At 42.8% G+C, this 23,454-nt stretch overlaps 1 long non-coding RNA gene across 1 annotated transcript in view; it reads right to left on the bottom strand.

Moving 5' to 3' along the window:
- LOC134807758 (uncharacterized) overlaps nucleotides 1-23,454 on the bottom strand; it is a 72,554-nt gene that overhangs the window by 41,877 nt on the left and 7,223 nt on the right. The window contains exon 2 of the long non-coding RNA XR_010148991.1: nucleotides 21,949-22,063. This is a non-coding gene — a long non-coding RNA (uncharacterized LOC134807758). The remainder of the gene's footprint in view (nucleotides 1-21,948; nucleotides 22,064-23,454) is intronic.

Here is a 23,454-nt window from a genome sequence, read left to right on the forward strand (position 1 = left end):
TCCTCTGTCTTTTCAGTATTATGGCAGCTGCAATTAGACAGGATTTGGTCCCCTCCCACTTGAAAGTAGCCCCTATCCCTGAAAGAACTAGCAGGTATAGGAAAGAGGTCTTATGATTCATTTCTCCTTTAGCCATTAGCATAGTATTACCTGGAAGACTAAACAGGCATGCATAGCAGTAGAGGAAAAGGGCTTGGGTTTAAGCTTATAGGTCAAAACTAGTCTTTGTTCTTCCACGAGCTCCATCCCAGTTCACCAAGTGAGCAAACCAGATAGTAATTAAAGCCATACCCTAGCTATTAATGAAATATCTATTCCTTGGGAAAATATTCATAGTTACAAAAAAAAGGGTGTGGAGGGGACCCTAGTACCCCCACTATCCCCTTTCTCCTCTTATTCTCAGACATACAGCTAAACTACATTTTACAATCTCTCCTGCAATCAGATGGAGTGTTATGACTAGATCCAGCCAATACAATGTGAACAGAAATGCACTGTATTGATTTACTCTACAGTTGTTTCTGAGCAGGTAAAATAGAGCTCAAGGTGAAAACTAGGTCTTTCTTTAAAAAAAAAAAAAAAGGTAAAGGACCAATTTTCAGGATACAAGGGATAGAGCTGGCATTATTTTGACTCAAAGCTGATGGAAAGAAGTTTCTTCTATCACTTCTGCCATGGTCAACAATGTTCCTCAACCCTGATGGTGGAAGTACAGGTACAAGTCAGCAGATGCTGCTGGAGGGGCCTCAGGAGAGGGAGAAAATGGTTGCAAATGTCAGGAGCCAGACATGGTCTGACAAATGTGAGCAGGAGCTATGCCTACAATCTTTGCTGGTTAGTAGCCACCGCCTGTATCATTAGTCAGTTCTACTGACGAACCAAGCATGCACTCATTCACATAGTACCAAGCACTGAGGAGCTGCTGGCACCACAGAGAGGAGGAAGACAGTCTCTTCCCCTGTAATAAAGTTACACACAAGCTCCTCTAATACCCCAGGGTAGGGCCTGAAACTTCCAGAAAGTGTTTACAAAAGAAAAGTTATTTGGGTCGACTCCACAGTAGAAGTCCACATCAGACAAAGGAGTGGAGAGCACTCCAGGGAAAGGGAACAAGGGCAGAAGTCTGGAGTGCAAAAGAGCATGGCAAGTGCAGGAAATGGCCAGAACGTCTGTGTGACTGGAACCTAAGTTAACTCCATAGGGTGATGGGGAGGAAGGGCTGTATGATATGTGAGAAATGACATGCTATCCATTATATGAGCAGATATTGTAGGAAATCAGGCCAGAAGGATTAGAAGAGGAGAGAACTAAAAAAGCATCCACATGGATAGGACCAGCAGATATTCACTCACTCAACAAAGGTTTCTCAAGCTCCTGCTCTATGCCAAGGACTGTTTTAGATGTCTGGAATACATCAGTGAGCAAATCAAAGATACCTGCCCTTAAGGAGCCTACATGCTAATGCAGAGAGGCAAGCAGCAATAAACATAATAAATAAGCAAACTATATAATAAGGCCGACAATAAACTAAAAAACAGTACAGGAGGTAAGGGGGTCAGGAGTTGGGGGAGGGAGTGTTGCAATTCTAACTAGGGTGGCCAAGGCAGGCCCCAATGAGAAGTGAGATTTGAACAAAGACTCAAAGGAGGTAAGGGAGTCAGCCAAGCAGATACCTCGGAGAAGAGCATCTTAGACAGAAAAAAAAAAGTCCTAAGGTTGGAAGACCAACAAGGAGACCAGGGAGCCTGAAGGGAAAGGAGCAAGGAGAGAGAATCAGGAGGTGAGGTCAGAGAGAGTCTATGGGGCAGTTGGATTGCGAAGGGCCATATAGGCCACTGTGAGGACTTTGGCTTTTACTCTGAGGGCAAGGGAGCTGAGGTGACAGGAATGCTGCAGTAGAGAGTAAGACATTGCAAATGTCAGAAGGGAGAGGTGCTTGTGATGGTTAATACTGAGTGTCAATGTGATTACATTGAATGATACAAAGTATGGATCCTGGGTGTGTCTGTGAGGGTGTTGCCAAAAGAGATTTAACATTTGAGTCAGTGGGCTGGGGAAGGCAGATCCACCCTTAACCTGGTGGGCACAATCTAATAAGCTGCCAGTGAATATAAAGCAGGCAGAAACATGTGAAAAGGAGAGACAGGCCTAGCCTCCCAGCCTACATCTTTCTCCTGTGCTGGATGCTTCCTGCCCTAGAACATCGGACTCCAAGTTCTTCAGTTTTGGGACTCGAATTGGCTCTCCTTGCTCCTCAGCTTGCAGAAAACATATTGTGGGACATTGTGATCGTGTAAGTTAATACTTAATAAATTCCCATATATATACATATATATGTGTATATATGTGTGTGTATATATGTGTGTGTGTGTGTGTGTATATATATATACACACACACATACATGCTATTGGTTCTGTCCCTCTAGAGAACCCTGACTAATACAGTGCTGTAGCAATATCCTTGAGTAGAAGAGGGAGGCATGGCATACTGCACGGGCAGACGGACTGGCTTCAGAAGGGAGCACAGACAGATCATCTGTAAAAACAGGCTGCAAGGTGGAGTCTGTGGATACAGATGGTAGTAGGTAGGGGGAAGTAGGGCAGGAGTCTGTGGACTTTCTCTTCTGCCTGCTTCAGTTTTCTCAGTGAAGTACGAAGCAGGGTCATTAGCTGAGAGTGGGTATGGGGAGAGGAAATTAGTTAACTGGGAGAATGAAAGGACCAGGAACTAACAGAATGATTGCCTGGCAGCATTAAGGACCCACTTAGGGTTCATGGTCATGAATTTAAAGTGAGACCAGTCCGTGTGGCTGTGTTTTTCTCTAGTCATATTCAGCTGCATGGATGCGGGAGGAAGCGAGTTGGATTTAACCAAGATTGTGGTTTCACTAAATAAGTTTGAGGAAATGAGAAAGGGGCAAGAGGGGTCAACAAGATATAGCAGGATGTGACTATGAGGATTGAGCCTGAGATTTAAGCTCAGTAAGAAGAATGGGGACACCAAAGGGGTGAGGGACAGGGAAAAAGTGGAAATACCAATCGAGTATGGTCCTCGTGGCCAAGGGCATCATTCAGCATGGGTACTAAAGAGAATGAGCTGGAGGCCAGGCACAATGGCTCATGCTTGTAATCCCCACACTTTGGGAGGCCGAGGCAGGTGGATCATGAGGTCAGGAGATCGAGACCATCCTGGCCAACATGGTGATACCCTGTCTCTACTAAAATACAAAAAAATTAGCCAGGCATGGTGGCACATGCCCATAGTCCCAGCTACTCAGGAGACTGAAGCAGGGGAAGCACTCGAACCCGGGAGGCGGAGGTTGCAGTGAGCCAAGATCAGGCCATTGCACTCCAGCCTGGCAACAGAGCAAGATTCCATCTCAAGAAAAAAAAAAAAAAAAAGAATGAGCTGGAAAGATAGGAGCTGGGGGCCAAGAGTGGGGCAGTAATTTGAGAGTATAGAACAGCTGCCAGGGTTGGTAATGGAAGGGCACAGGAGTAAGTGGCTGGGGTAGGGTCAGACAGTTGAGAAACCCATCTGGGCGAGCCATGCTAGAGGTAAAGATTCACAGGTCCCGGGTGTTTGAAACCTTGTTGTTCTTGTGAGTTGCAGAGAGAGAGTACAGAGGGAGGAGAGAGAAGGGTTGAGCTCAGAGCCCTGGGAGGACAATGTTGGACAGAGGGGAGGCCCAGCAGGGAGGAGGTGAATAGGCAAAAATGCACACCACTGTCCTGGTAGTCAACAGAGAAACAGTCTGAAAAAGGAAATGCATGGCGGGCAGAGTCAGAGTCCTCAGAAAGGTCAGATCAGGTAAGGACCAAACATTGTCTATCAGATTTGGCAATTAACACTTCATTAGTGGATTCAGGAGCAGCTGGTGGAGTGAGGCGTGAAGGAGAGGTGAAGAAATGGAGCCAGCAAGTGTGGACCTCATTCTCTCTGAAGCAGCTCAGAAGCAAGTCCAGACAGTAGTGAAACTACATCTGATAGTTAGTCCCCTGTGGCTATAAGCTGAGCCTACTGACAGAACCTTTCCTGGAAATGCAAAATGAAAAGAGAAAATACAAAAATGACTTCATTGCTTTAAATCATGCAGATCTGTATGCACACATCTGTAAAACACTGTTGTCAAGACAACTGACAAACCCTGGAAAACCAATCCCTCACTTCATTCATCCATCACCTTGTTCTGTGCCGGTGGTGCCTGCCTTTTTCTCTGTTGCCATAGATAACCTTAATTTAGATGAGAACCTGCTCATTTAAGACACAGTGAAACCATGATCATTTTTGGATTGGATTATTGCCCATTTGAGAAAGTGGTTACTGAAGAGGACCTGTGATCGTGCATGAAATGCAGGGATGACAATGACCCTACATATCAGATAGCCAAGCCGCAGTGCTAACTGGGACACAGAGGACCTGAAGATCTCAGCCATTCATTAAAGCAAACATCCTATAAAGCCCTACTAGTCGCTTACTAGAGAAAATTGGAGTGAAAGTATGAACCACCTACTTCACAGGATTGTTGGAGAATATATTGTGAAGAGCTACAAAGTATCCTAAGGGAAATCAAGGCCTTATACATGATATTTTAGTTATTCTAGCTGTTATGAAACCTTCCTGGGTACTGGCTGGGTTTAAACTATAAATAAAGAAAACATCATATTTCACTTAAGTTACTGACAAGGCATATAGTAATAGGGTGACTTCAAGATATCCAGTGGAATAACCCTCTGAGTTTATGTTATAATAAACACAATCATTAATGTTAGACCTAAGTCTTGGATAGACAAGGACCCCTAAAAACTGAAGTAGTTAAAAACTAACACAGGAATAGAAAGCCAAACACTGCATGCTCTCACGCTTAAGTGGGAGCTGAATAATGAGAACACATGGACACAGGGAGGGGAACAACACACACCAGGGCCTATCAGGGGGCGGGGGAGGGAGAGCATCAGGGTAAATAGCTAACGCATGCTGGGCTTAATACCTAGGTGATGGCTTGATAAATGCAGCAAACCACCATGGCACACGTTTACCTATGTAACAAACCTGCATGTCCTGCACATATATCCTGAAACTTTAAATTAAATTAAAAAAAAAGAAAGAAAGAAACTACCTCAGTATCCCAGGTCAGCTCTACAAGGTCTTCAGATGTGCTCTAGCAGCAATTCCTTTTTTTGGTGGGGGGGTGGGTGGAGAACAAAGGCATTATCTGACCATTCTGGGGGCCAGAAGTTCAAGATGCCTCTTTTAATCAAGGAAGCTTTGCCTGTCCCTGCCCCCAATTAAGAAAATACCTCCCTGATCACTGATTCCTTTTTACCCCCCTTTTTTTTTTCCAAGCAACACAGAATCTTGGGCTCCTGAGGACTGGTGAACTCCTCTGGAGACATCTGAAGCCATAGCCTGGCTGCTGTGCCAGATTAAACCTTGGGAAACCTTCCCCTCAGCCAGGCTTGGGCACTGGGCATCCTGTGGCAAGGCTGTACCTCAGCCCCAGTGTCTACCCTCTTCCCATCTCTTTCTCCTCTCCCTCTACCATCACTGTCATCTGCCCTATCCTGGAGCACCTCTAACTTTCACTGATCCCCTCATTGCTCAGGATTCATATTGTTAAAAAGAGCGACCATCATGAGTGTCCTTCAAGAACATTGTTAACTCACATGTATATAGTGCATTATAATTAATAGCAAGCACTCCCATAAATTGTTTCATTTGAACCTCAGAGCAAACCCATGAGAGGGAAAGGATTAGTAGTAATACCTCCATGCTACAGTTGGGGGGACCGAGGCTTAGTGAGGCCAAAGTCACACATTATTCTATATTAGTTTCCCCTGGCTGTTGTAACAAATTACCACCAACTTGGTGGCTTAAAACAACACAAACTTATTCTTGTATAGTGAGGGGTTACCTTTTTTCCCTGTATCATCATCACACGGCCTTCTTCCTCTTCTGTAGTCAAATCTCTGCCACACTCGTGATTTCATTTAGAACCTACCTGATCACTCAAGACAATCTCCCCCATCTCAAGATCCCTGACTTAAACACATCTGCAAAGCCTCTTTTACCATATAAGATTCCAGAGATTAGAAGTTAATGTGTCTGGGGACCATTATTCAGGTTACCACACGCGTCAAATTTGTAGCAAGAGTTCTACATTCCCTGTTGAAGCATTTCCACTCATTTTCTTTCTCTTTGGAATTTGCAGTCATCACAAAGTTGCTACTTTTTCAGTTAAGTTCCTGGTCAAGGGCTGAGCAAGTGGCCCCTCCAAGCATGCTTCTGCAGTCAGATCACCAAATCATGCGGACAAAGTGAGCCTCATGGTGACCGGCATCACCCTGAAGTGGCCCCATAGGCTGCACAGTGCTTTCACGGTTCTACATCTTAGCCTTCAGTCCCCTCTGCCCAGGCACATCTTTCTCTTTTGTCTTTTCTCCCATTGAGTCTCATGCCCTTTTCTACCCCCAATCCTCCTCAACTGGACCCTATGGGCTGCTTCTCCATTTCACCAGGGCGGACACATTTAGTATCCTCTGCAGTTGTCACTGACATTCTGTTTACTCCCTGCAAGGCCTAGTTATTAATGGCACTTTCACCCTTTCATTGCAAATTGCAAAGACCTTCCCCAGGCCCCCAGATGGCCCCTCAGAGAAGACGCTCTGATTCACAACAACAAAATAAAGCAAGACCCAGCTCTTCTTTGGGAAGCTAACTTAAAATCCCCTTGTTCCTCTTTAGCCCCTATTAGTTTTTCTTTCATATAACCACCAAGATTAAAATATAAAGTATATTTTGCTGAGAATCCAACTGTCTCAGGTGGGGGCAGGACCATGCCTGCTGGCTGAAAGGGGCTGCTCCAGGAGCTCTGTGAGACAGCTGGCAGAGGTGGCCTCAGACTGCCGAGCTGTTCCCACAAGGGTCCTCCAGCAGGCAACCTACTCAGCACCCTCCATATCCTTCCAGGGCCACCCATCACCTAGTACCGGGCCCATCCATGGGGAGGGGACATTGTCTCTATTGGATAGATGAGAAGATAGTAGAAACGGTCCAATATCACACCCCTGTAAGTGCCAGAACCAGGGCCAGAAGCTAAATCCATTTAACTCCAGTGACAACAGTGAGTAAAATCTGGAGGCAAATTCCGTGAATATGTGTCTTCTCCAACCACCATTGCAGAGATCTACTTTTGGGATTTGATGCATTCCCAAACAGAGACATGAGTTAACCAGAATAGGTGAGCAAGAAATAAAACTAGACATGAAGAAGATATTCACAGTCTGCCTCCTCTTATCTCAAGTGTTCATTTTATACAATTACACTTGTTACCTGATAAATTTAGGTTATACACATTTTAAAAATCCTCCTCTTTCCCTTCATCCTGAACCTGCACCTCCCAACCCTTCAAAAATTTGTCTTAGGTTGAAAATATGGATTTCTTTTTTTTTTTTTTTAATTTGTTTTCCACTCAGGTCTTGGGCCACAAGTTAGATTGGAACCTAGTCATAGAAGGCTTCCCAGCTGTGTGTACACATTGCTTCCATCTTTTTTTTCCTTTTTACCTTTGGACACGTGCTTCAGAAAGCCCATCTGGGTCTTTGTGCTCACCTGGGTTCATATTTGTGGACCGTTTCCACGGCTTTGTCAATTTTCTGTGAACACCAGAGTTTTGTGCATAAGAGCAATGGGTCATTAGTCCAATTAAGTCTGCAGCCATTTCAATGGCTTCTGTAGGAGAAGATGGAACACAATATGTAATTTCAGCTTTTCTTGTGATGGTTTTCAATCCTTCCATGAACTAAATCATTATATCAGTTTTTTTTTTTTTTTTTACATGTCCCATTAAACTACAGAACTGGAACATACTTGTGAATGGTTTCTTTCTGCTTTAACTCAAGGAGTTCCTGACATAACAAAAACTGGTAATTAACTTGCTCAGAGACTTTTACAATAGCCTCTTTAAATAAGTTCCAGCATGCAGCCTCGCCATCCCACTCCACACTGCTGACAGCGCCGCAACGCACCCTCTATTAAACCAGCTATCACTGCTGCCATCAGCTCCCTCACTCTCCGCCACGCTGTTGTTCTGCCTGGAAATGCCCACCTCTCTCCAGTTTCCCTCCTTAGTGAAGTCATCCCTTGATGTGGGACTCCTCCCTCTCTGTTCTCAGCCAGGCCCTTTCTTCGCTCCCTGAGAATTCAACCTCAATAGCATCAGCATCACAGGGCCAGGGCTTCTGAGGTTCATTTTAAATGTAGATGACGCAAGGATTCGGTCCAGAAGAATGTCCAGAGGAATGTCACCCTGGCTCTCAGCCACACGCTGTGAACCCTGATCTGCTACTCCACTTCCGCTTTCTACTACCAGCCTCGGCAAGGAAAGCCCCAGTTTCTTTCTGGAAATAATCCAGTCAGTTCAACAGATTACCACAAAAGCCCCTTCCTGATCTTCCTGCTCCCAAACTTGCCCACCCCACCTACAGCTCCTTTTCCACAAAGCAGCCGTAGTGCTCTTTGAAAATGCAGCATTTCTCCCTAAGGTTTTCATTGCCCTTGGAATAAACCTAATTCCTTACCAGGGCCAGGGTCATCTCTGAACACTCTCCTCATGCTCACTGTGTTCCTACCTCCCTTCTGCTCCTCAAAGCCAAGCCAGCGTAGCTCTGGGGCCTTTGCATCAGCTGCACCCTGGGTCTGCAGTGCCAATTTGCATATGTCTGGTTCCCTCTTGCCTCAGGTCTCCACTCAGCAGTCATCTCCTCTGGGAGCCCTTCCTTCACCACCACCACCACACACACACACACATACACACACACACACACACACACACACCACAAACCACTGTATCCCTGTATTCTATTATTTACTTTTATTTTTAATAACAATCTCACTCTACAATTATTGCTACAATCCTTTGCCTATCTGTACCTGTGTTTCACCCATAGAATGTAAGCCCCTTGAGAGCAGAGACCATTTGTCTTGCTTGTGTCACATCTGCATCTGCATTTGGCACACAATAGATGCTCAGGAAATATTCCTCGAATGAAGGGTTTTGTAACAGGAGCTGTACGAAGCGCAGAAACTCCACCAATGACCAAGACCCCCCAACCTTGGGCTCCACAGCCTAGAGGGGTAAGCAGATAAGAAAATATTATCTGAACTCAAGTACACTTTAGAAGTGCAATGGGGATGCACTGTGGTGGTGAGCTGTACAGGGCCTTGGGGGAGCAGAGCTCTGCCCTTATGTTAAACCACCAAGGTGTGTGTAGATCAAAGATAGGTGATCTTTGGCAGAGGTTTGGTACTGAAACAAAGTGACTGAAGTTAAACACCAAACACCAAACTGAAATGAAGGCAGTTCCTGGTTAAATACACCAACTCTGTTACTAACTCACCCTGCTGTGCAAATTTATTAAAGCAGTCTCCAAATAAACAAGTCCTAAAACTAATCAGGAAGTGGAAAAACATAAAAATAATCCCCAGCCCACAACACACAACCATGAAAACAAGAAATAAAGAAAAATGTTCTATATAAAACCCGCGGGGCCAAACTCTGTCCTCAATTAGTGGTGCCGGCTGCCAGCTGAAGTCAATGGAGGTTTTCAGTCTAATAATAGAGGCAAGATTCGGGGCCCACGATGCATTTCATTTACTTTTAGGTAATAAATCAGTAATGTCAAGTAGATGTGCGTGGGCTTCGATGACGTGAAACTTAAACCTAACAGCACTATCCTCCATGTTGAGATCCACTGGAGCTCAGGGCAGCCAAGGAGGTTCTACAGTGTTTGTGAAGAGACACCTTGCGTGGGTTGTGCTAGGCATCACTAGGAGGAGGGAACTCGTCCGGCCAGGCCTACACCCTGCCCAGGACTGGCTGCATAATTTGTGGGCCCCAGTGCAAAATGAAAATAACTCCTTGTTCAAAAATAATTAAGAAGTTCAAGATGTTAACAACAGAACATTAAACCAAGTCCAAGGCCGTTCTGAGCACAGAGTCCTATACAGTTGCATAGTTTGTACACCTATGGAGCCAGCCCTGAGTAGGAAAAATTCTGGAACACAAGCTTGGGCTCAGATTTAGAGCTCTCCATCAGTGTCACAGCTGACAATTTTTAAGCACTTCCTATGTTACCAGGAACTGTTCTAAGTGCTTTACCCATATTAACTCACTGATGCCTCACAGCAAGCCCATGCAAAAAGAAGTCCAAGTAGCCCCATTATATATTGAACAAATTGAGCTGCCCAAGGTCGTACAGCTTGTAAGTGGCTGAGCCAAGATTCAAACCCACATGATCTAGCTGTTAGCCACCTTCTACTGCTTGTTAGCAGTAGTCATGTTAACTATGTTAGTCACTCGACACGTCATTGTGTTTCTCTCATTCTAACAAGCCTCTTACTCATATCTCATGAGATTCATTTCCATCACAACCAAGGACTGTCTGAATTAAATTATCCACTTTGTGGCTTGCTACTTGTGTGACTTTGAATCAGTTCTTTGGCCACTCTAAGTTCAAATTTCCTCATCTGAATAAAAGAGATTAAAATAGTACTGATCTCATGATTGAGTTTGTTGAAGGAAAATGCCAGGTGAATAGGCAGTACTCAATAAAATGTTAGCTCCTGCTATTGCTATTATTGTTTGCAAACCTTAAATAGATCTTAAGCTGACTGTAATAAAATAATAGTTACCATGTATTGAAACTTATCATATACCAAGAAATTTACATAGATCATATCATATATTACTACAAACCTAATGAAGGACACCAAGATAACTAAATAGGGAAAGAATATTCTTTTTAACAAATGATGCCAGGACAATGACATATCCATATATGTACAAAATAATAAAGGTAGACCCCTTCCTCACACCATATACAAAAATTCAAAATGGATTATAGACCTAAATGTAAGAATCAAACTATAAAACTCTTAGAGAAAAACATAGGACTGAATCTTTATAATCTTGGGCTAGGCAATGGTTTCTTATATAGGGCACAAAAAGTACAAGCTACAAAAGGAAAAAACAGAAAAATTGAACTTCAACAAAATTTTGAAATTTTGGGCAACAGAGGACATCATTAGGAAAGTGAAGAGAACCCATAAAATAGGAGGAAATACTTGCAAATCATATATTTGATGAGGAAATTGTATCCAGAATATAAATAATTCTTATAACTCAACAATAAAAAGACAACCCAATTAAAAATCAGCAAAGAATTTTAATAGACATTTCTCCAAAGAAAATATACAAATGGCCAATAAGCACGCAAAAGATCTTCAATATCATTTGTTGTTAAAGAAATGCAAATAAAAATCATAATGTGATACCACTTCACACCAAGATGGCTAAAATCAAAAGGACAGAATATAACAAATTTTGTCAAGGATGTGAAGAAATGGAAACTCTTATTTATTGTTGGCAGGACTATAAATGGTACAACTGCTTTGGAAAATAATTAGGTTCTCAAAAAGTTAAACATAGAATTACCTTCAGTTCCAGCAATTCCACTTTTAGGCATATACTCAAGAGATATGAAGATAGATAATTCAATACAAAAGCTTGTATACAAATGTTCATGGCAGCATTATCCATAATTGCCAAAGAAAACCCAAATGTCCATACACTGATGAATAGATAAACAAAATATGGTATATTCATACAATGAAATATTACTCAGCAATAAAAAGGAATGAAGTACTGATACATGTAAAAGATTGGATGAATCTTAAAAACATTATGTTAAGTAAAAGAAGCCAGTCACAAAAAACCACATACTGTATGGTTTCTTTTACATGAAATGTCTAGCATAGACAAATCCACAGAAACTGAAATAAGTGGTTGCTGGGAGGGATAGGTGAAAGGAGGAATGGAGAGTGACTATTAATGGGTATGAGTTTCTTATGGGGGTGATGAAAATATTCTGGAATTAGATAGTGGCAATTGTTGCATGACTCTAAATATACTAAAAAATCACTGACTGAAATCACTTTAAAAGGGTGAAATGTTATAGTATGTAAATTATATCTCGAAGAAGCTGTTATGAACAACAAAACCCCCAAATCCTAATAAGGTAGGTCTCATTTTCCCTGTTTGGTAGACAACGAACTGGGATTCAAAGTGGATAAGAAACTTTCTTAAGGTCAAAGAGCAAGGCAATAGGAGCTACTATTGAAACCTACATGCATCTCATTTCCACATCTACGCCCTTGATTAAACTGCTTCCAAAGCTCTGATAACGACAACAACAACAACAACAACAAATCCTTCTCAAAACAAGAAAGAGGTTCCAGCCACATTTGGTTTAGATCTGAGGTCACTTAATTCAAGCCTCATTTTCTCAAGTCCTTTACCACCAGCTTGATCCTAGGCCCCGGGCAGATGGGTGTGTGGTGAGACACATGGGAAGCCTATGAAAGGTCATAAACCTATGTCAGTCTGGCCACTGACCCAGACTGTGGCCTACTGGCTCTGATGGAGAAGTCTATCCCAAAAATCAATAGTGATGGCAGTGGCTCAATTCAATTGCTCACAAATCCCCATCCATCATTAGGACAGCAGAATGGCAATGCTGGCCTTGCTAGGACCTAGTCTTTCACATTTACAGGCTTCATGCAAGGAGATGGCCCTTTCACCCTTAATGATTCCCTATGTCAGAGCACTGACACGTCTCCTAAAGCAATACTCAATGTTTACTCCTATTATTATACATTGTATTTACTATGACCTGTATATGATAATTATCCACTGACCTGTCTTCTTCTACTCCCTCTTCAGTGAGATTCTTAAAGAAAGGACTGTGTTTCATTCATTTAAAATTTTTCCACACCATAGAAACTTCCCATCACGTATTAACAAAAGTTCTAGTACCATTTCCTATGTGTATACTGTATACTTGCTGAGTGTCAGGCTCTAGCCTAAAGTTTTATGACAGTGATCATATTTGATTCTCCCAACAACTCTATGAGGTAGAGACTATGACAATCCCGATTTTACAGCTAGTAAATGGCAGCCCAATAAATCTCCTTAAACTTCTGTGAACCATATTCTTGGTCAGTATAAACGCTATTCTTTCTGCGTCACTCCATAAAGACATGGGATATGTTTTCATTGATTCAGATCTTGCTGTATATGTACACCCTTAGCAAACATAGATGCTGGGCAGGGTGGTACCGACTGGGACATGACAGGCAAACAGCCCTGTCTTGGATCTGATCATAAACATCACGCCAGGGATCAGCTGCCTTAATTCCAATCTTTCCATTCAGAAGGCAAGTTTATACAATTGCATACTTGAGAATTACCTCCATTAGAATTTGTTACTACACTAACGCAAAGTGAGAAATGGTATTGTGTTTTTAAAGTACGAGTAATTTTGTTGAATGCCTTTATTCCCATTTTGGAGAGATTGGAATGTTTTCCCACCATGTGGGGCTATTTTACTGACTAAGGGCTGTGGCACCCACAGTCTGACGGTTTGTAACAATTTTCTGGGGTTTAGGAAATCACCTTCAGTGACTAAGGCAAGCCATTAAAAAATGGGACTATTCCTCTATTCACAATTGGCTGAAGAATTTGAGGTGTTTTACTCACATCCCAAGCATTCATAATGTCAGTGTTTAAAACCAGCTTTTCCAGTTCAAAACCCTCAGCCAGGACTTGAAAGGGGATCTCAAGTTCTCTCTTTGTGATGTCAGCCATTGCAGGATTCTCACACCTTTATCAACTCTCCACAGCACTCTTAAAGGCCCTTTTTAATGGGCCTTCTGCTTCAACTTCACACTCAGGGACAGAATTTAAGACATGGGTTCTCACTAGGTGTACCTGTGAACACTGAATAAGGCATGAAATATCCCTGTGGCCACCTTCTGCTGTCTTGGCCTAAAACTCCATCTTAGCTCATCGTTTGTGCCACGTGCAATGAGGTCACCCACACTTTGCTGTTGTTGCCTGTTCTCCCTTTACCTTACCACCGGAAAGTGGGGTTTTCTTGTTGTGGTGATGGTTTTTTTGGCAGGGGGGATCAGTTTTTTTGTCAGTTTTGACTTGGGACATGTATTTGTTTTGCTTTCTTTCATATGGTAGAGGGAGGGCTATGAAATGGAGCTTCTGCTTTCTTTACTGATTCTCCCTTTTCTTGGACCCTGTCTCTCTTCCACTGCCTGGTGCTCCATCTTTCCTTACCAGCATTCTCATACTACCAGCTGGTTCTCTTACGCCTACACACACTGCCCAGGTAGACACGTGGGGAGAAGGAGCAAGAGAATATTTGAGCCAGTCAAGACCAGAGCAGGCTGGTAGTTAGTTTGGAGAAGCTGTAGCTGTTGAGGGTAACACAGATGCCAGCCAGAGGCTCCCCAGCTCTTTGTGGGTATGAAGAAAATTGACCAGAACTTACCTCCCACCCATTCTGTGGCCTTTGGAAACCCAAAGCTCTCCTCCAGATTGCTGCCACTTCCAAGGGGCCTCTTCTCAAGGTTTTTAGCTCCAATTTCTGAACCAGCTACCTTTGTCCCACACATATCAATCCCAGTGTGGAATCCGGTACTTTCTTCCTTTTCTGCAATCAAATGAAAAAATCCTTCACCCAGCTCTTGCTCAGTTTTATAAACTTTACTGAACCACCCCAGGCAGGTTTCTGCTCTCTCCCTCCACTTCCTGTCTTCACTTCTAGATTCCATTCATCCACTTATCATGCCCAGCAGCTGCCTTTGCCCCAGGGGCCTGGGTGCCAGTCCAGGCTCCTCTCCCCAAGCACCCATCAGTCATCTCTTGGAACCAAAGACTCTTTTCCCTTAAAGAAACTCTGTTGTCAATTATTATAAAATTTTCTCTATCTTGTTACCCTGGAAAACCTTGGGACTGTTCAGAACACGGGAAGAGGGAGTGTTCTGCTGAGACGTCACTGGGAGCAAACGAAGTTACGTAAGAGGGAGGGAGGGCAAGCAGGAACTGAACAGGCAGATTAAGACATGGGCTGCACAGATGGCCAAATAAGAAAGGGAAAAGGAAGAGAGAGATTTCAAGGAGAGGAAAAACCAGTCTTTGGGGGTCTGCAGGAAAACCCCTCTGAAAAAGACATCAAGGCAAGGGCAGCAAGAAAATCTTTCACCAGAGCTAAGCCAGCAGAACTATTTCTCAGCACTGTGGAAACTCACAAGCACTCACTACCAGTGTTGCTGGGAATCTAGGCCTCCTAGGATGCTGGCATCTTATCTGACACTCTTCACAGGCAGAAATGAGGCGAAGCTCAGCCTCCAAACTTTGAGATCCTTGAGTCTTGCAAGAAGCATTGATGGTTTTTAGTTTCCCTCAGCATCATCCCCTCCCTGCAACCTCATGAGCTGATCTCAGCAACATTGTTTTCACTCAATGCAGGTGGGGAGTGTTGGGTTCTAGTTCTGATTGAACAATTAGCTACCTGTGTGGCCACAGGCAATTTTTTGACTTTCAGTTTGAGTCTCTGTTTCTTTACCTGTCAAATGTAGACAATAACACTGGCCTCTTAGGGCTGTTATGAGGACTACAGACAATCTATAACAGGTATAACAGGTACAGGGTCTGACACATAGTAGGGGCTCAGTAAAGGGCAGCTGGTTCTGCATACAAATGGATATGAATCATTCATGTTTAATTATTACTGCAAACAATAACAAATGTAATATGTCCCATTAATTTTATTGTAAGTTTTATTTCACTGTGATCAGTGATGTGTTGATAAATATATACTAACAATTATAGTTAAATCACAACTAGATCCCTGATTTGTATCATTTGCTGATTTCCATGATGTCAATACTACCACCCTGGCCGATTTCTAACTACCAATGTGATGGTAGTTAGAACTCTGGGCACAGAGTTGGGAAGAGAATGGAGCAATCAAGAGTCATGTGACAGGCCCAGGGCGCCTCTGACAGTAGTCTCAAATCTGCTCAGATGTATTCAGATGTCACATATTGGTGCTTACAAATTAAGTCATGCACTTACAACTAAAAAAAAAGGAAATATTATACAGCATTCTCACTAAATCAAGAATAGCCTCCTTACAGGAAACAGAGATTGCTCCTTTAGTTCCCCATATGCCCCTAATTCCACATTCTGCCACTCCTTGGTCACCATTTGAGTGTTCGTAATTTTTAAATTAACAAACCCCTGAGGGGTGTGTGTGTGTGTGTGTGTGTACACGTGTGTGCACGGGAACTGAGCTTTTCCCACCTCTTCTCTGACTATCCACATAAGTATGGATTATATTTGAAAATCAGCCTTGACTAAACTCTTATAATAGCTTGTAATATCAATTTAATGATAGATAAAATAAACGAAAATTACATTCTCCTTCATTTAAACACTAAGCCCTTTTAATTGTTTTATTAAAAAACCTCATTTCCCCCTGTAATTGTCAATATATTTCCATCACCCCAGGAAATAAAAAGGCTCCTTTCAGGGGCAATTTTAACACCTGTAAATCCCCCAGATGGTAGAATGAGTCTGTAAGAGCTAGAGAGGAAAAGCGTTTGTTTTATAGTCTGGCAGTTTCTCAGTTTGCTCTTTATTTTTTTAAATCGTTTCATTGCATTTTTGATTAGTGTTGGATAAATAATGTTTGGATTAAAAAATCCTACTGTATGATTGTACTCAGCATTCTTGCTACCAGTTTCCCAGATTCCACATTGAATAATATATCTCTGTCTCCATGTAACACTTTGGATGGTCACATACAGAACTGGAGCGACCCAGAAGATCATCTCACTCCAACTTTTACTTTGCAAATGAGAAAATCGAGGTCCAGAATGATACCATGGTTTGCCCATGTGAGGGCCTGGCCTTTTACAATTCTCCAGGCAGCCACAGCCACCCTTGCCCTCCATGCTTCCACCTCACCCCACCACACACTCACAGTGGGATGTACAGTCACAAAATTCAGCAGAAACTAAAACATCAGCTATGCCCCAGCCAAAAACAAAAAAAAAATCATTTATCTATTCAATAAATGCTTACTGGGATGGGCTTGGTGGCTCACGCCTGTAATCCCAGCACTTTGGGAGGCCGAGGCAGATGGTTCGCTTGAGGTCAAGAGTTTGAGATCAACCTGGCCAACATGGCAAAACCTTGTCTCTACTAGAAATACAAAAATTAGCCGGGCATGGTGGTGTGTGCCTGTAGTCCCAGCTACTTGGTAGGCTGAGGTGGGAGAATCGCTTGAACCTGGGAGGTCGAGGCTGCAATGAACCGAGATCGCACCACGGCACTCCATCCTGGGTGACGGAGTGAGACTCTGTCTCAAAAAAAAAAAAAAAAAAAAAAAAAATATATATATATATATATATGTATGTATGTATGTATTGGACACTTATTACTGGTTACTGCCATTTTGATGCTACACTTTTTAAGCTTATGATGGATACTCACTTCCTTAAGCTCCTGCATCATCAGTGTAACCCACAGCTCTCTCACATGGAAATAAACCTTGTTAAAGAAAACTTTTAGATATTTGCCTGTTATGTTCACCAGAAACTTGACAAAACCTTGATATTGTGCTCTGTGTTGTTTGTTTAACTCTAGACTTTATACAGACAACAAAGGATTTATTGAACTGATCAAATCCTTAGTGTGGAAGAACACTCTATGGTTTACTAAACCGTTCATTTAAACATAACTATGTGCTGTAAATGAGGTTCTCCTCCAAACCCCAAGTCATGCCACCAATGGAAAGAGGGTGGTTTTTTAAATAGACAGTTCTAGAAACATACCCAGCTCCAGCATGTGCTGGGTGAACTTCATCAAGTTACTCCATTCCTCTGGGACTCAGTTTCCTCATCTGAAAAAATAGGAATACTACTACTTAGCTCAAAGGTTTGTCAGGCGCTAAAACCTGATCACATCTATAAAGCTTCTAGCACAGCACCCCACAGGACGATCGCCTTGCACACATGAGCTCCCTTTCCTGTGTCTCCCCTACTCAGGAGATGGAAGGGGAGTTGACAGGAAAAAGAAAAATTAGGCGGATGCACAGGAGAAGGGGATGGATGCAAAAGGAAATGTGTGGTGGGGGAGAAGGGGAGAGAGAATGGAAAAAGAATGGCTTAGACATGGGGCCCAAAGAACAGGAAAGGAAGAGGCTGCTGCTGAAGAGCAAGTGGGACTCTGCCTAAGAGCCCTTCTTATGCAACGTTAATCACAGTTTCAGAGAAGGCAGCCTTGGCACAGAGTGAGAAGGTAAAAAGGCCTTCTTCTCAGTCAGAAAAGAACTATCATCCCCCACAGATTCCGCATTGGAAAAACAAATGCTAATCCACTCACAAAAATATTTCTACTAAAATGCTCTGCATTCTGAAGGAGTCATTTCCATATGGGCTCCTCATAGTTGGCACCCTTATTTGCAAAGCCTGCTGTCCTTCAGTGGTCATCCAAATTTGGTGAAACTCCAAACAGTCCTGAACTCAGAAAATAATTCTCTAATCCAACTGTTTTCTAGCAATTGAATCTTTAGGCTCTGAGCCTGGTATTTTTACCTATGCCATTTAAAAAATCTGATTAATTCATATAGACCGTACTATGGGGCATAAAGAACTTTCATGAGTGTTGTCATGGATCATGTAAAAATATTGGTTCCACACCAAGCCAGTTCTACTGACTAGAAAGCAAGATAGGAAATCATGCATGAAATGAACCCAATTCCTTACTAAAGGGCATGTTAATAAGGGGGCAATGGTGATGCAGGCCAAAGTCAGCTTATTTCCTAATACAGGATAAAATGTCTATTTTTGGTTTTATTTTTGTGTTTTAAATGATGTACAGGATTTGAATGGAATTAAATATGAGTAGTAAGAAACATTCCAGTCTCCATCCTGTGTAACAAACTACCTTAGAACTTACTGACTTAAAACAATGACCATTTTATTGTATTTCATGAATTGTCAGGTCAGGAATCAAACAGGGCTCAGCTGGGTGATTCATCTGCTCCTCATGAAGTCAACTGAGGTTACTGAGTGGTACTTAGTTGGCATAAGGGTAGGTAGTTTCAAGATGACTTTACTCACATGTCTGGTACCTTAAGGATAGCTAGAAGGCTGGGCTCCATTGTGGTTGCTGACCAGAACACCTACACCTGGCCTCTCCTGCATGGTGGTCTCAGGGCAGCCGGACCAGTTACATGACATTGACTTCTCCTAGAAAAAGTGTCTCAAGAGAATCTATGAGGAGCTTTATGGCCTTCTCTGACCTAATCTTGGAAGTCATGTGGTGTCACTTCCACTTCATTCTATTGAGTCTAAGCAAGTCATAAGGTCAACCCAGATTCGAAGGAGGGATATTAGGTTCCTCTCAAATAGCAAAGTGCAAAGTCACACTTTAGAAGATATGTAGGATGGGGATATTACTGCAAAATAAAATCTGTAACTGGGGACTGGGGACAAAAATCTCTGATTGCCTTCCCATGGCATGGTATCTAAAATATCCAATATCAGCTTTAAGGCCAAAAGTGGCTTTGTCTTCATCGACAGATTCTTTGCCCTGATCTGAAGTTGTTTGTTCACACAGTGCAATCCTATAATACCTACTTCCTGCCATCCCACTCAAAGACTTAGTGGATGTGGCTCTGGCAGGGCCAGCAAGGTAGTGACTTGGGGCATCAATCTATATAGGGTGCTAAATTAACACTTAGACCTAAAATAAAATTACCGGAAGTAAAATAATATGGAGAAAATTGAACACATCAGAAGTCCTCTAAGGCAGCATGCAGTGTATCATTGGAACGAATGGCTTGATAGACTCTCAGAGGTAGGAAGTGAGACTCAAAAGGAGGCATGCTTAAGTAACAGCAGAGGGTCACTGAAGTACATTCTCAGGAGAGTAGATCCAGGCAACTCAGAACTTTTGCCTTCCTGGATAGATTATGCAAGTCTGGGACCAGAGATGAATTGTTTGTAAAAGTAGAAAGCAGGCAGAGCGCTACCACCATCCCATCATCTCTGCACATCCCTCAAGTCAACCTCAACTTCTCTAAAGAAACATTAAACAAATAATTAAAGAGTGGCATTTCACTATCTGGCCCTGGACTCTAGACCCATTATTCTAGGCATCAAATCTCCCACCCAAGTAACCTTGGTTCAAGGTTGAGTGATGGACACAATGCTGAAGCAATGGGCTTGAGACTCAGGCTTTGATCTCTGACATTTACACTGCACTCTGGAAGCTTTTGTCTCAATTATGATCAATTTTTTGATTTGTAAAATAGGAACAATGATAATACTTACCTCCATAGCATTGTTGTATGAACAGTTTAGATAATGCCTGATAGCAACCAGTGAATGCTGGAAATCACATTATTGTTGTGTTATTGTTTTTGGTGCCATGGTGGGGGTAGTGTCTTTATCCTTCTTCCTAAACACTTGCTTGGCCACAGTACAATTTCAAAATGACATAAGTTTGGCCGGTGTCACCTTCCCCATTACTGACTTCTTGTTTATACAGAGTTTGGCGAATGGCTCTCAAATTAAATAAAATACAAAAGATAATCTACCATCTTGGAACACACAGTACTTGATATTGCAGAGCAAGGAGCCTGCATTCTCCTGGAGCTATTCTTTTTACCTTGGCAGCAGAGTAATTTTCAAATAAATATAAGTTCCAATAGGGACAGTGCCAAGATCCAGTTGTGACAAAGCGACCAGCCAAACGAATAGAGTTATTAGGGATGATCTCCTAAGAAGAGAACTAAATGTTGATTGAATGTGAAAACTATATAATGCTCGACCTTCACTTCAACAGCATGGTATTTTTTAGGATTTGGGGCCAGCCACCTAATTTCCAAATGCCTGGATGTATTCAGAAATCAAACCATCCTGATTTCTCTGAGAAAGATGAGCTAGACCAACAGACTCCCCTAACGATGATTCAGAGGAGATGCCTCCACTTCCCTATCTCTCTTGCTTCTTCTCCCTTTTGCAGATGTAAACATGCCACAAAACAGGGCAAGACATTTGCGAACCAGCTTTGCAGCTGCTTCATTACTCTACTAATATCAATATTAATTTTTGCAGGCTTCCTTTCTCAGCACATCAGGCTAGAGGTGCAACTTGTACGCATCCTGGTGTTTGGCAAGGGGATTTGTGAGCCTGCTCTAAAGGGCACCTCCTCTGCCACTTCTCCTGTGGCACCGTGCAAAAATCTCGTTCAAGCCCAAGACAGCAGGGAGAGAGCAGGGGAGGCAAAGTCAAGTCTCACAGGCCAGATCACAAAAGCTGAAAAACAAGTACCTGGGTATTATGTGCCTGCCTCTCTGGTGTTTTCGCCGCCAATTTCCTACTTGGACACATGTGCATGTTTAATTAATGTTCTGCTCATCACCTCCTGCAAGTCATTAATAATGATGCTCTGTAGACGCCGGCCCATCTCAGAGCCTGCCAGAAGCACGCCGCTGGCCACCAGCTCCCAGTCACTCCACGGCCGCCCACCGGCTGCTCACGTGGCCTTCCAGCCAGCTTTCAATACAGGAGACAGCTCAGAACCAGCCCCGTTGAATTCATCTTTCAAGTGAGATTTCTGGATGCATCCATTTCATTTCCTTCACCCACTAATGTTGTGGATTTTTTTTTAATTCTATTAAAAAATGCAATTAAATTTGTCTCATGGAATTTGCTCTTTAAAAATCCAGACAGCTGCTTGCTCATGGTGGCATTATGCTCTTGATTCTTACACATTTTTTTCCTCATCTCCATTCCATTACTTTACTGAGGATTAAAGACAGGCTTACCAGATGGCAAATGCCAGGATCTCTTCCCACCCCCACCTCCCGTTCGGAAGACTAGTATCATATCGGCCATAATACACAGCCCAGGTTCCTCTATGCAGCTTTTGGAAGACATGAGCAATTGCTTCATTTAAATTCATTAGTCAATGCCTAAAACACAATTAAAGGGCAGGAGGTTAGGAAGAAGAAAACCTGAGTACTGCTGGGAATGCCATGTCCGGGTCTCTCTCTGTGTGCCTCAGTTTCTTCATCTCTTCAGTCTCACTCGCTTCCTCCATCATTTCTCAGCCATAAAGCATTCATTAGGCTGTGAAGCAAATGAGGTAATGTCTGTGGTGAGATGGTTTGTGCGTTTCCAAAGAAAGACACCATATAAAAAGCATTCTGATTGCTAACAGTCAGGGATGCTGAGGATTGGGCCTGGCTGGCTTTATAAACTATTTAACTGCCTGCTTCTTGCAAAAACTATTTTTATCAGTTAATTACACATTTTTCTTATTAAATAACAATGTGAAAGCATTTCTTGCTCATTTTCCTGTCATGATTAATTTAATCTGCCTCCCTTTATTGAAAGTCCAGTTTTCTTCCCCTCATCTTATCCACCCTGATAGGCTAGTAAAAGCCCCACAACTCTTCAGCCCCTTTGATTAACATTAACCCATTCTACTTCCTTCTTTTTCTTATCCAGAGTCCCTGAAAGAGTTTCTTTTTCTCCCCAAACTGTGTGCCTGGTGCCTAAGGAAGCACCGGACGTTAAAGAATGGACCTTGCCCTCACAGATGACTTCCTTCCTCCTTTCCTTTCTTGTGCCCTCTCTCAACAGGCAAATTCCCAGAGGCAGAAAAGATTGAAACTCAGCCTCCAGCCATGTCCTGCAAGGGAAGGAGGCCAGAGAGTCAGCGAAGGGAAGAAGGCCAGAGAGTCAATCGAACTGGTCATGTTCGATTTCAAAACAGACACACATGTGATGTGAACGGGATTGGACAGGAGTGAGAGGGAACGTGCCAACACCACAGGTACTCACTGCCCTGTGGTACTCTTTTCTAAATTATTGGTTATTATTAACTAAAATTACTAATTATAATAAGCAATAATACCATTATTCCATGCTTAAGCCCCTGACATGGAAAGGGGACATGAGGCAGGCCCTCATACTATTGCTAAATGCACAGAAAGAGACTGAGCTTCAAGAAGATAAATCACAATTTTTGAAGCAAAATAGCCAACCATGACAATGACAGAAATGGTAACAGAAAAAGTAACTGCATGTTTTTTTCATCTGTTGCTTGTTGGGGGTAGAATACCGTACAAGTGATGGGATGGCCCTTCTGAGGTTGGGCTGCAGAAAGGCTGTGGCTTCTCTTCTGGATGCCTTCTCTAACCTGCTGGCTCACACCAAGGAAAGCAGCTGCCACAGGGTAAGTTGTCCCATGATGAGGCCCAGGTGGCAAGAACCTAAGGAACAGCCAATGAAACACGGAGGCCCTTTGTCCTAGAGGAACAGAACCCTCTGTCCATGAGGAACAGAATCCCACCAATAACCACACAAGTGGGCATGGAAGCAGATCCTTCCCCCAGCTGAGGATACAGAAAAGGACGCAGCCCCAGCCCCAAATTGATTGCCACCACATAACCAATTTTGAGACAGAAGCACTCAGCTAATCCATGTCTCTATTTCCACATCCCACAGAGACTGTG

Source organism: Pan troglodytes, chromosome 1 (genome assembly GCF_028858775.2).
Source record: "Pan troglodytes isolate AG18354 chromosome 1, NHGRI_mPanTro3-v2.0_pri, whole genome shotgun sequence".
NCBI classification, from domain to species: domain Eukaryota; kingdom Metazoa; phylum Chordata; class Mammalia; order Primates; family Hominidae; genus Pan; species Pan troglodytes.